This window comes from Lepus europaeus, unplaced genomic scaffold, assembly GCF_033115175.1.
Source record: "Lepus europaeus isolate LE1 unplaced genomic scaffold, mLepTim1.pri SCAFFOLD_3_1, whole genome shotgun sequence".
Classification (NCBI taxonomy): Eukaryota; Metazoa; Chordata; class Mammalia; order Lagomorpha; family Leporidae; genus Lepus; species Lepus europaeus.
Window position 1 is genome coordinate 1,991,323 of NW_026909276.1, and position 14,443 is coordinate 2,005,765.

The 14,443-nt window shown below is 41.1% G+C and overlaps 1 pseudogene; it reads left to right on the plus strand.

The window, feature by feature from the left end:
* The first annotated feature begins 2,538 nt into the window (after positions 1-2,538).
* On the plus strand, positions 2,539-13,207 carry LOC133755082 (NIF3-like protein 1; annotated as a pseudogene).
* The last annotated feature ends 1,236 nt before the right edge of the window (positions 13,208-14,443 follow it).

Here is a 14,443-nt window from a genome sequence, read left to right on the forward strand (position 1 = left end):
AGTAGCCAGCTTCTCCCCTCAATTGCAAGTGGCTATTACCTAAAATCAATTCAAAACAAGTGAATAGAACCTAAATGAAAATATACTTTTTTGGCCACTGACATGCTGCCAGTATGTTGTATCATGAAATGGTTTGGATCCCTGTGAGCTGGCTGCTCTGGCTCTTGGCCTAGTGCACCTGCTCCATGCACATTTCTGTCCATGTTCCCCCAACCCCCAGGCACTCTTTCAGAAGAGTTCTCATCTTAACTCCATGACAATGTCTTCCTGAACCTCTGCATCAGCACATGGATTTAAAAGTTATGTGTGAGAGTAGTGTTTGTAGTTTTATTCCCCTCTTTGGCTGGTGGAGGACAAAAATTGTTGCTCTTTTTACCTCCAAGATGAGGGTCTCATTGATTCACTTCTAGAAGTGTTGTACTTCTGAACAAGGAAGCACTAAAGTTATCAAGTTTATAATAAATTTAAATATAAATTATTTTGTCTTAAAATGCCTAAAATTATTCTCTTTATTTATTTGACAGATAGAGTTATATAGTGAAAGAGAGAGACAGAGAGAAATGTCTTCCTTCCATTGGTTCATCCCCCAAATGGCCACCATGACCAGAGCTATGCTGACCTGAAGCCAGGAGCCTGGTGCCTCCTCCTGGTCTCCAATGTGGGTGCAGGGGCCCAAGTACGTGGGCCATCCTCCACTGCCTTCCTGGGCCACAGCAGAGAGCTGGACTGGAAGAGGAGCAACTGGGACTAGAACCCGGCACCCATATGGGGTGCCAGCACTGCAGGTGGAGGATTAACCAAGTGAGCCACGGTGCTGGCCCCCAACATTTTTCTTTAATTATTCTAAGCAGCAGACATTAAAATATTTCCTGCTACATGTAACCATACAGTTTATTCCATAAAATGTTATTTAACAAGACTGAGGTTTTTTAAAAAAAAAATATTTTCATCCAATATTTAAAGGCTTGAATTGCATTTAAACTTGAAAATGACTTTGCTTTAACTTTTGTATAAGACAGCTAAGAGTTCATGGAGACACCCCAGGTTGACATGAGTGGATCATAATTACTCAGTTTCTGTGTGTGTATTTTGTCACTAGTTTTACTGAGTAAGCATACCATAGTACAAGAACTAGCAGCAGTTTTTGTAATATACCTTAAGGATCTTAAACAGGTGATCTTTTTTCTGATTGTTGAAAAATCCTGTAAATGCAAATAGTTGGTACTGTATTAGATATGTGCACTTTGGGAGTGTGCTTTGCTTGTACAGTTGTAAATAATCTGAACATATTAAAAAAAGGTTCCCTACAGAGAAAATCTGATAAAATTATTGATATATTATAAATGTTGATGTTGAGCTGGATGTAGACATACTTAATGCTGTGGTTTGAATGTTATTTTAATTTGTTGAGTTTTTTTTTTTCCCCCTCTCATACTGGTGTGTTGAACTGGCTTTGCCTATTTGCTGCAAAAGGGAAAAGGAAAGTTTTATTAAAAGCTGTGAGATGTTTGTATACTCTCTTTCAAAATATGGAAATGCATATTAGTCATATTTAATGTGAAAGAGTTCTGAAGACAACGTAGTAAGCAGGAACTGGTAGGATCTTTAAGTCAAAATGGAAAATGATCTACTAATTTGAATCATATATTACTAAGTGTGATTTACCCTACCAGAGAAAACCTGCCTGGTGTCTCTCATTGTTTTCTTCAGAGAAGTAGTCATTATTCAAAGATGAAGAAATACACATATTGCTAATAAGTTTCAAATGCCTGATTAAGGAATGGGAGAATTAATTTCTTGGTAGCTGTCAGACTGCTGGACCAAAAACTCAGAAATAATTGACCTCTCCAAACCAAACCAAGAGATGCTGTAAACACTCAAAGAATAAGTTCTGAGATCTGGGGCCCTTTGTGTCATTTCTTAGTAGCAGATGCCAGGGTGTGCTCAGCCATCCCTGTCCCCAAACACCAGTGGGTCTGTGACAGTAAGTCCTCTCTCAAACATGTGATATTTGCAGCATGCTGTGTGTGATTAGAGCCAACTGTGGTTGGTTGGTTGCAAACTAAAAGGCTAGAGCTCAAGAGCAGCATGCAGGAGAGCAGTGGGCATGTGGAGTGGTGTCATCACAGAGAAGGGGCTGTGCTTGTGGGTTCTGCTGCCATCTGGAAGAGGTCAGTACACTGTAATTATCACTTAGCCAGTGACAGTCTGTTGCATCCAGAGCCAAAACCTTGCTCAGATGTGATTTTTATAGTAAAGGTGATATGCCAAATAACTTTTTTAAAAAAAGATATATTTATTCAAAAGTCAGAGTAACACAGAGAGAGGAGAGGCAGAGAGAGGTCTTTCATCTAATGGTTCACTCCCTAATTGGCCATAATGGCCAGAGCTGTGCCAATTGGAAGCCAAGAGCCAGGAGCTGAATCAAAAGTGGTGCAGCCTGGTCTTGAAGTGGCTCACATAAGTGATGCTGGCACTTCAGGCCAGGGCATTAACCCACTGCCTGATATTAAAATAGTGCACTCAGAGAATTTCATCATGACAGCCTCCATTTTGGACTACACCTTCAACACTGTAAGTTTCTACAGCACCAGCAGCAGTGTGGGCCATTAAGGATTCTTGCTGGAAGAGATAAGAGGAAACTTTCAGCATCAGTGATTCATGTGGTGAACAGTCACACTCAAATGATTCATGACCCATTATTATAGCCCAATGAGGACCCCAGCAACACTCAGACCTCCTAGAGTTAATTAAACCAAAGATGTTCTTCAGTTAGCACACCTTCTCTCGCTTATTATTGAGAGAGGCACTTGAGGACTTAATCTAGGAGAGCTACTTTGTCAGATGCTTTGACCCTCAAGAGGAGAGTATTTGCACACAGTAATCATAAGCCTCTCTCCCTGGTCCATGTCCCTAGATGCAATGTGCAAGCTTCATGACACAGAAAAATTAACAAAAAGGAAGAAAGAAAAAGAATGAAAGAAAAAGAAATAGAAAGAAAGGAAAAGAGAGAAGAAAGAAAGAAAAAGAAAAGAAGGAAGGAAGGAAGAAAGGAAGGAACAAGGGAAGGAGAGAAGGAGGGAAGGAAGGAAGGAAAATTGTGTTGTGGTACAACTCATGGGTTTACTGTAAATTTAGATAAAGTGGGAAGCGGTGCGTGCCATAGTCATTAAGCCTCTGCCTGTGGCACTGGTATCCCATACAGGTGCCAGTTCATGTCTCAGCTGCTCCATTTCCAATCCAGCTCTGTGATAATGACCTGGGAAAGCAGAGGATGGTGGCCCAAGTGCTTGGACCCCTGCACCTATGTGAGAGACCCAGAAAAATCTCTGGCTCCTGGCTTTGGATTGGCCCAGCTCTGACCATTGTGGCCATTTGGGAGTGAACCAGGAAGACTTCTCTGTCTCTCTCCTGACTGTCAAATAAATAAGTAAAAATTTTAAAAAATAGATAAGGTGAAATTTATATGTGTAATTTCTGTTCTATAAAGTAAATCAGAAATTGGAGACTAAGTATATTGGTTTTCCAATGTTCTATAAATCAAAAATTTACCTCTTGTAGATTCATCCAGTAAAATTTACTTTCTCAGAGAAGAACACATTTAACAAGAGCCTTCAAAGAATTTTCTATGATGATCCAAATTCACTGTTGTCAGAAAAAAAATTTGTGAATTTTAGGAAGACCTATTAGAATAAATCAGATATGCCTTCTATTCACATGACTTTGTGAGATTAAGAGAGAGTGCTTTGTTTCAACCTTTTTTTTTACAGGCAGAGTTAGTTAGAGAGACAGAGAGAAAGGTCTTCCTTCCATTGGTTCACCCTCTAAATGGCCACTATGGCCAGTGTTGCACCGATCCTAAGCCAGGAGCCAGTTGCTTCCTCCTGGTCTCCCATGCGGGTGCAGGGCCCAAGGACTTGGGCCATCCTCCACTGCCTTCCTGGGCCACAGCAGAGAGCTGGACTGGAAGAGGAGCAACCGGGACGGAACCAGCACCGCAACCAGAACTAGAATGCGGAGTGCCAGGGCCGCAGGTGGAGGATTAGCCTAGTGAGCTGTGGTGCCAGCCTGTTTCAACCTTTTTCTACTAGGCTGATGAATATTGTCACTTGAAATATTTTTATTTAAAACTAAATTCTAATTACCAATAATTAATCATTCAAATTAGTACATGATAATATACATTGGTTGGCGCCACAGCTCAATAGGCTGATCTTCTGCCTGCGGCGCTGGCACACTGGGTTCTAGTCCTAGATGGGGCACCAGATTCTGTCCCGGTCACTCCTCTTCCTGTCCAGCTCTCTACTGTGGCCTGGGAGTGCAGTGGAGAATGGCCCAATTCCTGGGGCCCTGCACCCACATGGGAGACCAGGAGAAGCACCTTGCTCCTGGCTTCAGATCAGCGAGGTGTGCGGGCTACAGTGCACCGGCCACAGCAGCCATTGGAGGGTGAACCAATGGAGAAGGAAGACCTTTCTCTCTGTCTCTCTCTCCCATGTCCACTCTGCCTGTCAAAAAATATATACATTAATTATTTTTCTTTTAGTACATCATAGTGACAAAAGTGCAGTAGTAGCACATTTATAGTCTGTTCTGGAGTCCTTATTAAAATATTTATTTGTATTTTTCTTGAATCTGTTCTGCTTTCTTAGTTTCTTTTTTAAAAATTATTGATTTACTTATCTGAAAGTCAGACTTTCCAGAAGAGAGGGAGGGAGAAGGGGAGAGAGGGAGACAGGGAGAGTATAAAGCACTGTTTGAAGATTACTTTTACAGTTAATTCTCATATTACAACACATTAATGACAGAGGTCCTACATGGGGAGCAAGTGCACAATGACTCCTGTTGTTGATTTAACAATTGACACTCGCATTTATGATGTCAGTGATCACCCGAGGCTCTTGTCATGAGCTGCCAAAGCTATGGAAGTCTCTTGAGTTCACAAACTCTGACCTTATTTAGACAAGGCCAAAATCAAACTGGAAGTTCTCTCCTCCCTTCAGAGAAAGGTACCTCCTTCTTTGATGGCCCCTTCTTTCCACCAGGATCTCACTCACAGAGATCTTTCATTTAGGTCATTTTTTGCCGGTGTCTTGGCTTTCCATGCCTGAGAAACTCTCATGGGCTTTTTAGCAAGATCTGAATGCCTTAAGGGATGATTCTGAGGCCAGAGCGCTGTTTAGGGCATTTGTAATTCTATGAGTCTGCTGTGTATCCTACTTCCCATGTTGGCTCATTCTCTGCTTTTTAATTCTATCAATTATTATTATCAGGCACTGATCTTATTTATGTAATCTCTTTGACACTTAATCCTATCTTTATGATCAATTATGAACTTAAACTGATCACTTTGACTAGTAAGATGGCATTGGTACCTGCCAACTTAATGGGATTTGGAGTCCATGATCCATAGCAAGAGAACAAGTTTTTCAAATGTTGTTTAGTTAAAAGCATATCCATGGGGTTTTGTATATTTTTTCTTATTTAATCTTTGAAGTACACCTCTACTTATAGATTGAATTCCTGATTCCGTGTGAGGAGAAATGTAGGTCAAAGTTTTAGTAATATAACAAAATTGCCTTGCAAAATATAACATGGCAAGAATTTGCATTCATATGTACTTCTTTTCAAAGCTCAGAATCCTAAACATGTACATCTTTAGTGGTACGTATCAGATGCAAATTTTATCTGGAGTATCACCTTCTAGCTTATTCACACTATTGTTCTATATGACTCATTTATAGTACTGCAAGGGGATTCCCCCTCTATTGGACCCACTTCCAATAACACCAACCTCTTATTCATATTTTCCAGTTCACTGTAGTTATTCATTTCATCATACATTAAAAAAGACTCTAAATTCTCATTTACCACATCTTCTGGTTAAGGATGTAAGCTTGGTAACTCCAAACATTTGCAGATCCTGTGGCTGCTTCTGACAGAGCATATGACTAGTGTATTTATACTGGTATAACTAAACTCATCTTTACAAAATCACTTAATATGTGTATCTTTCTATATCTAAAAGTTACACAATTTTTGACCATGAATACTTTATATAATCATGCATGGATTGAGTATTTTCACATATTCAGATCACCATTCCCTGTTCATGTGGAATAGATAATATTACATAATGTCTCTACTGATGCCATAAGATTTATACATAGGGGCTGGCACTGTGGCATAGTGGGTAAAGCCACTGCCTGCAGTGCCAGCATCCCATATGGGAACCAGTTCAAGTCCTGGCTACTCCACTTCCAATTCATTTCAATAATAATTTTATTTTGCACATTGGAATCAAAGGGTGAACCCAATCACAACTCTCTCCATTCATCTTCTCTTCCAGTTATGATCATAAGTACATCTATATATTTCCAAGATCAAAGAAAATTAATTTTTCTCCAGTAAGGTGATTACTTAATTATTCTTAAGCTTATTTTCAGTCTTCTCTTATTTTTAATTCAATTTTCTGCAAACTCTTTGAAGTATGCTTTTTATGTTGGTTGCTAAATCTCATGGGCCTGGCACTGTGGCAAAGTGGATAAAGCCGCTGCCTGCAGTGCTGGAATCCTATGTAGATGCTTGTTGAAGTCCTGCCTGCTTCACTTCCCATAAAGCTTTCTGCTATGGCCTTGGAAAGCAGTGGAAGATGATCCTAGTCCTTGAGACGCTGCAATCACATGAGAGGCCCAGGAGAAGCTCTGGATCCTGGCTTCAGATTATCTCAGCTCTGGCTGTTTGTAGCCATTTGGGGAGTGAACCAGTGGATGAAAGACCTCTCTCACACTCTCTCTCTCTCTCTCTCTCACTCTCTCTCTCTCTCTCCTTCCGCCTCTCTGTAAATCTGCCTTTCAAATAAATAAATATTTAAAAAATCCTTCCCTATTCTCATTAGAAAATAGACATGAACTAAATTTAAAAAAAAATGGGGCCGGTGCTGTGGCATAACTGGTAAGCCTGTTGCTGGCAGTGCTGGCATCCATATGGACACTGGTTCAAGTCCCAGCTGCTCCACTTCCAATTCAGCTCTCTCTATGACCTAGGAAAGCAATAGAAGATGGCCCAAGTCCTTGGGCTCCTGCACCTGCTTGGGAAACCTGGAAGAAGCTCCTGGCTCCTGGCTTCAAATCAGTGCAGCTCCAGCTGTTGCAGCCAGATGGGGAGTGAACCAGTGGATAGAAGACCCCCCTCTCTCTCTGCCACTCCTTCTTTCTCTGTGTAACTCTTTCAAATAAATAAATCTTTAAAAATTTTAAAAATAAGGCCAGCGCCGCGGCTCACTAGGCTAATCCTCTGCCTTGTGGTGCCGGCACACCAGGTACTAGTCCCAGTCAGGGTGCCAGATTCTGTCCCGGTTGCCCCTCTTCCAGGCCAGCTCTCTGCTGTGGCCAGGGAGTGCAGTGGAGGATGGCCCAAGTGCTTGGGCCCTGCACCCCATGGGAGACCAGGAGAAGCACCTGGCTCTTGCCATCGGATCAGCGCAGTGAGCCGGCCGCAGCGCGCCAGCCATGGCAGCCATTGGAGGGTGAACCAATGGCAAAAAGGAAGACCTTTCTCTCTGTCTCTCTCTCTCTCACTCTCCACTCTGCCTGTCAAAAAAAATTTTTAAAATAAAAAACTTAATAGTCTCATGGTTTTCTAAAGTTCTGTGCTTTTCCTTCTCTTTTTTTAAATTAACACGATATCCTCCAGAAGCTAGTATTCTGTTTTGTTTTAAAGGTTTATTTATTTAATAGGCAGTATTACAGAGAGAGGGGAGGAGACAAGGAGAGAGAGAGAGGGAGGAAGTGGGAGAGAGAGAGAGAGACAGAGAGAGAGAGAATGAGAATATTCCATCCATTGGTTCACTCACCAATGGCTGCTATGTCCAGGGCTGGGTCAAGCTGAAGCCAGGAGTCAAGATCTTCATGCAATTCTCCCACATGAGTGCACACTCTCAAGTACTTAGGGCATCTTTTGTTGCTTTTCCAGGTATATTAATAAGGAGTGATCAGAAGTAAACCAAGCCAGGACTAGAATCAGTGCCCAAATAGGATGCCAGCACTCCAGGCAGCAGTTTAACCTGCTAAGCCACATGCTACCTCTCCATTTTCCTTCTCTCTTTCCTGAAGATGAGAAAATATGTATTGATCTATTTTCAGTCTTAGTCTATTTTGTATTGTTACAAAACTGGTGTACAATGTGTAATTTATAAAGAAAAAGTGTATCTTGCAGTCATATGAGAAGTCAATGATCAAGAGGCCCCATCAGGAGAGGGCCATATTCCTGTAACTTAACTTGGCAGAAGTCATTACATGGTGAGAGAGTGTAAGAGATAAAACTTATCACCTCAAGGTCCTTTTAAAATTGGTGTCAATCTATTCCTGAGGGTTGAAACTATTGTCTTGGGGATTTTTTTTAAGATTTTGTTTATTTGAGAGGTAGAGCTACAGACAGAGAGAGGGAGAGACAGAGAGAAAGATCTTCCATTTGATGGTTCACTCCTCAAATGGCAACAATGGCTGGAGCTTGGCCAGTCTGAACCTGGGAGCTAGGAGCTTCCTCCAGGTCTCCTATATCAATGTAGGGGTCAAAGCACTTGGGTCATTCTCCACTGCTTTCTCAGGTGGCAGAGAGCTAGATTGGAAGAGGATCAGCCAGAACATGAACTGGTAACATATGGGATGCTAGCACCACAGGCAGAGGCTCAGCCCACAGTGCCACAGCACCAGTCCCAGGTATTAGGTTTCCAATACATCATCTGGGATGATACATGTTAAAGTCAGACCATTTTAAAAATTATATTGCATTTTTATTACTATTCAAATTTATTTGGCCTACAAGTAGAATTTTTTATTGTAGTTATTCTATTTCACAGCTATTGAAATTAAATGTCAGTTTTTAATTTTTTTTAATTTAAGGTAAACAGATTTCACATATTTCATATATACAGATTTAGGAACATAGTGATACTTCCCATCTTATCCTCTCTCCCACCCACACATTCTCACTCATCCTTTCTCTCTAATTCCCTGTCTTATTTTTCCTTAAATATCTATTCATTTTTTATTTGAAAGGCAAAGTTACAAAGACAAAGGAAGGAAGAAACAGAGAAAGATTTTCCATCCACTGGTTTAGTCCCCACATGGCTGCGATGGCTGGAGATGGGCTGGTCCAAAGCCAGGAGCCAGAAGCTTCTTCCAAGTTTCCCATGTGGTTGCAGGGGCTCAAGCCCCTGAGTGATCTGATCTTTCCCAGACACATTAGCAGGGAGCTGGATTGGAAGTGGACCTCTGGGACTGAAACTGGGCACAGTTCTCCCCAATACTCCACAGTGTCAGCCCTACTTCCTACACTGATCTACTTTCAGTGGACTTTTTACTCTTAAGATTCACCCTATACTTAGTAAAGAGTACAGCACTGTTGTTCAGCAGTAGAGACAAGGGCTGTAAAAAATCATAAACTCTCAAAATGTCAATTTCACTCTTATACATTCCATTTTTTGCTGCTCTATTAGTTACCACAGATCAAGGAGAACATAAGGTGTTTGTCTTTTTGGGATTGGCTTATTTCACTAAATTTAATGGTTTTCAATTGTATTCATTTTGTTGCAAAACAAAGGATTTCATTATATTTTATAGCTGCGTAGTTGTTTATTATAAATACATATATAAGTATGTATATATATATATATACATTTATATATATATATACATTTTTTTATCCAGTCATCAGTTGATGGACATCTAGGTTGAATCCATATCTTAGCTATTGTTAATTGAGCTCAATGAACATGAGGATACAGAAAGCTCCTTCATATGCCTATTTCTTTTTTTAAGATTTAAATATTTGAAATACAGAGTTACAGAGAGAGGTAGAGACAGAGAGAGAGGTCTTCTACCTGCTGGTTCGCTCCCCAGATGACTGCAATGGCCAGAGCTGCACTGATCTGAAGCCAGAAGCCAGGAGCTTCCTCCAGGTCTCCCATGTGGTGCAGGGGCCCAAGGACTTGGGACATCTTCCACTGCTATCCCAGGCTATAGCAGAGAGCTGGATCGGAAGAGGAGCAGGCAAGACTAGAACTGGTGCCCATATGGGATGCCAGCACTTCAGGCCAGGGCATTAACCTACTGCACCACAGCACTGGCCCCTTATATGCCTATTTCATTTCACTTAGATTAATTCCCAGGATTAAGATTGCGGAGTCATATGGTATATCTACGTTCAAGTTTCTGAGGTGTCTCCATACGTCTTCCACAATAGCTGTGCTAGTTTATTTTCCCACCAATAGTGGATTAAGATGCCTTTCCCCCACATTCTGGCCAGCATTTGTTGATTGTTGATTTCTGTTTGAGAGCCACTCTGACAGGGGTGAGGTCAAACCTCACTGTGATTGTGATTTGTATTTCTCTGGTGACTAGTGATATTGAGCATTTTTCACTTGCCTGTGGTTTCTAAAATTTTCTCTTTTGATAAGTGCCTGTAGAGCAGCTCACATTGGTTGTCCAGAGAACCAGCTATATCCTGTGCCTTCTTATGCAGTCAGAGTTTCCACAGTCTCAGCACACAGGGCTCCCACTGTCAATGGGTGCAGAGGATTTGATCCACCTTGCTAGACTGTCTCATTCACAGAGAGGCAGAGACATTCCCAGAGCCTCGACAGTTTGAGCACTGAGAGATTGTGGGGACCTCAGTAATATGTGGGTGCACAGACTCTAGTCAATTTGCCCAGCCAGACTCAAAGTCAATGGGAAACATGGAGTTTTCCTTCTGTTAGAATCTCTGGATCACACACATGCACAATAGCCACCAACCAAATGCTTCCAATTCTCCCCATCAGTTGCAAGTTGCATGCACTCAAGCTGCTGCCACTGGTACTGTTAGAAGATGGCATCTTGTCTCAGCCAGGTGCTGAGCATGTGCACAAGAGCTTCTGCATCTTCTGTTTCTGTCCAAAATGGTGCCCACCTTCTCTCAACTGATTATTGGGCACCATTGTTTAGTGAATGTAGTGAGAGAAACATGCCCCCCTTGTTTTTTACTGGCTCAGCGGGTACACTTTCCCCCTCAGAGCTCCAGGCCAGACTCACGTCAAAGTCTCCCTATGTCTATATCACCAGTGGTATGGGTTGCTGCAGTCTGATCTCACCTCACTCTCCAAAGCCGGTGCTTTCTCCTCCTCTTGGCTGCTGGCATCCTGTTGTGTCTGTGTTCATGCTGCATGTCTGCATCTTCGACACAGATCCATGGCATTTATCTCCTGTAGAATTTCCACCACAGTTTTCTCTAACTCTTCCTCAATAATGTGCTTCCAACATTTTTTGAAACTAGTTACCACTAGTATATGTGCTTCCCTATTCCACCATCTTGGAATCTTCCAACATGCATGCTTTTTATGGAATTTTAGGTATATAAAATCTGGAGATACTCTATTGAAAAATGCTAACATGGCATCCCAAGAGTATCCCTGTATTAAGAGGAACATAGTTAATATCATTGAATTATTTTTCAATTGTTCATTTGTTAGTGACACATGATCTTTCTTTGGAATTCTGTAATTTATTTGGATAAAAATTCTTAAAATTATGTTATCTTTACTAACTTTATTTCTTTTTACAAAATCAGTAGCAAATGAATGTCTTCATGAAACCAAGTTGTGTTTAATCTTTACCAATTAATAAATTGTGAGTGCCCTTTCAAGAATGTCTTTCCAAAAACATTGTGAGGTGGAGAGTGGCAAGATGGCGGAATAGGAAGGGAGCACACTGATAGTCCGGGAAAGGACAGCTTAATAAAAGTGGAGATACTGCAGGTTCAAGGAAGTGTAGGGGAAAAAACAGCAGAGGAAACTCTTCCAGAACTTGTGATTCACAGTGGACCTGCGTGGAGAGCGTGGGAGCCCAAGTTCGGGACACCAGCGGCAGAATCAATGCACCAGAGCTGGAACATGAGGTGAGCCAAACCTCAATAGCTTGAGACACTGGCGGGCAAGCAGAAAGAGGAGACTAGAGGGAACGAGGCTTGAAACTCCGTGGGGAAAAGTTCACCAGGCTAACTAGAAGAGAGAGAGAGAGGGAAAAAAAAGTGACCAATATGGACACGAGTTTCTCTCATCTTGCTAATGCCTGGTCCCCATGACAGTCTGGTTTATGTAATCTCTGAACTGCAATTCTTCCTGTTCCTTCATGGGTCTGAAGACTCATTTCCTCCTTGAATGATTTTACATCCCTGTCGTCTGCTGAGAGTTGGGACAATATTGGATTGCTGGTGGAACCAAGCCCACCAAAAACTATAAATACATTCTTCCTGACCAATGACTTGACTGAGAAGGTGATGGAGGAGGCTCTGCATAAGAAGGCAGGTCTCATCTTTTCCTACATTCCACCTATTTTCCTACACATAAAGCATATTACCTGGATGTCCTGAAAGGAGCACCTGGTGTTCTAGGCTTTGGAGATCACAGTTGGCATCTACTCTCTTCACACAGCCTATGATGCTGCACCCCAGGGATTGAAAAAGTGGTTCTCCAAAGGGCTTAGAGCCTGCACATCGAGGCATATATATCCTTCCAAAACTCATGGCTATCCTATAGAGGGACCACTGAGTACAATTCAACATTAAGCATACCCAAGATATGGATAAAGTTGTGTCTGCAGTGAGAGAAGTTGAAGGTGTTCCTGTCACTTCTTTTTCTGCTAGGATTGATGAAGAGAAAAATAAGGATCAGCCTGGATTGTACAGAGAAGACTTTGATACAGGTGGTGGCTCAGCTCTCTCAAAACAGATAACTTTACCAGAGAACTGAAATTCTTTCACAGCAGAAGCCTTTGCTCTACATACTGGAATGGGTCAATCATGCACCCTGGATGAATCTGTTGCCCTGGCAACCATGATTGAGTGAATCAAAAGACACCTCAAACTAATTCATATTTACTTAGTAGCTCTTGGGATAGGAAGGACCTTAGCATCATGAGTCAAAGCGTTGGCCCTGTGTGCTGGTTCTGAGAGCAGGGTGTGGAAGCAGACCTGTACCTCAACAGGTGGAATGTCCCATTATGATGGTCTGGATGCTACTTCCTAAGGAATAAATGCCATCCTCTGTGAACACAGTAATACTGAATGAGGCTTTCCTACTGACCTTTGTGATATTCTGGGTGCCCACTTGGAGAATAAGATCAATATTATCCTGTCAGAGACGGACAGGGATCTTCTTTGTGTGGTATAAGGCATACAGAAACATCAAGATGATACAACCTAGAGATTGCATCTCCACTCATGTGGATGTGTAACATAAGTCAGTGGAGTCGACATATCATTCTGGAAGAGTATCTTAAGATGCATGAGGATGCTTCAAAAAGTTCATGGACATGTTTATTTTGAGAAAACTGCATACATTAAAAAATTCACAAAATAAATAACTTTTAACTCTATTTTCTGCCAACCTTTTGAACTGCCCTTATATTATCTTTTCTAGTTTATCTGGTTCAACAAATGTTTTATTGTTCATAAGGAAATAACTGAACTACCATAATGAAGAGCAAATATTAAGAAAGATCAACTAAAATCAGTTGACTAAAGATTCTTGGGAAGTAACCAAGTAATTCTCTCCTTAGTTTAATTATAGTTGGGATATGTTAACGTAGATGTCTCTGCCATTGGTTAGTTTTAAAATGTCCTTTAAAACTTGGAATTGAACACCTATTTTTAGGCAGTAGCCAGTTTGGGATGATATGGTCTGTCTCTGTGTCCATGTTCTGTAGATCCACCTAAATTCCAGTCTTTCACCTCAGTTTTAGAATCAACATGAGATTTATTAGGAGGAATTTTTAAAAATATGATTGGTATTCATATTACTATGTCTTTATTGCTTTTAATTTTATAAAAATAAACCAAATTATAACATTAGTCCAAGCCCTAATCCTTACCTTGGCCCTAGCCCTAGCCTTAGTCTTAGTCCTAGCCCTAACCCTAAACCTAATCCTAGATCTAAACCAATTCTGAAGCCTAATACTAGGTCTATCCCTAGACAAAGCATTAACCCCAAACTTGGCCCTCATCTTAACCATAACCTTACCTTAATTCTATACTTAGCCAAAATCCTAACTGTATCCTAACATGGTGCTTTAACCCAATCTAAACTCTAATCCTATCCCTAAAGTTAGCCTTAATAACTCAAGCATTAACCTTAATCCTAATATGAGCCCCACCTCTAACCATAACACTAATACCAAAACTTAAACCTAACCCTGCCTTAACCCTAACCCTAACCCTGGCCTAAAACCTATCCATAGTCCTAACTTTAACTATCACACTAGCTCTAACCATAGTCCTAACTCTGGCTCTAACTCTAAAATTTACCATAGAACTAAATATAACCCTAATCTTAAACTAATTTTAAATCTCACCCCAACACTAATCCTATCTTTCTGCTTTGGCCTAACCATAAATCAAACTAGCATTC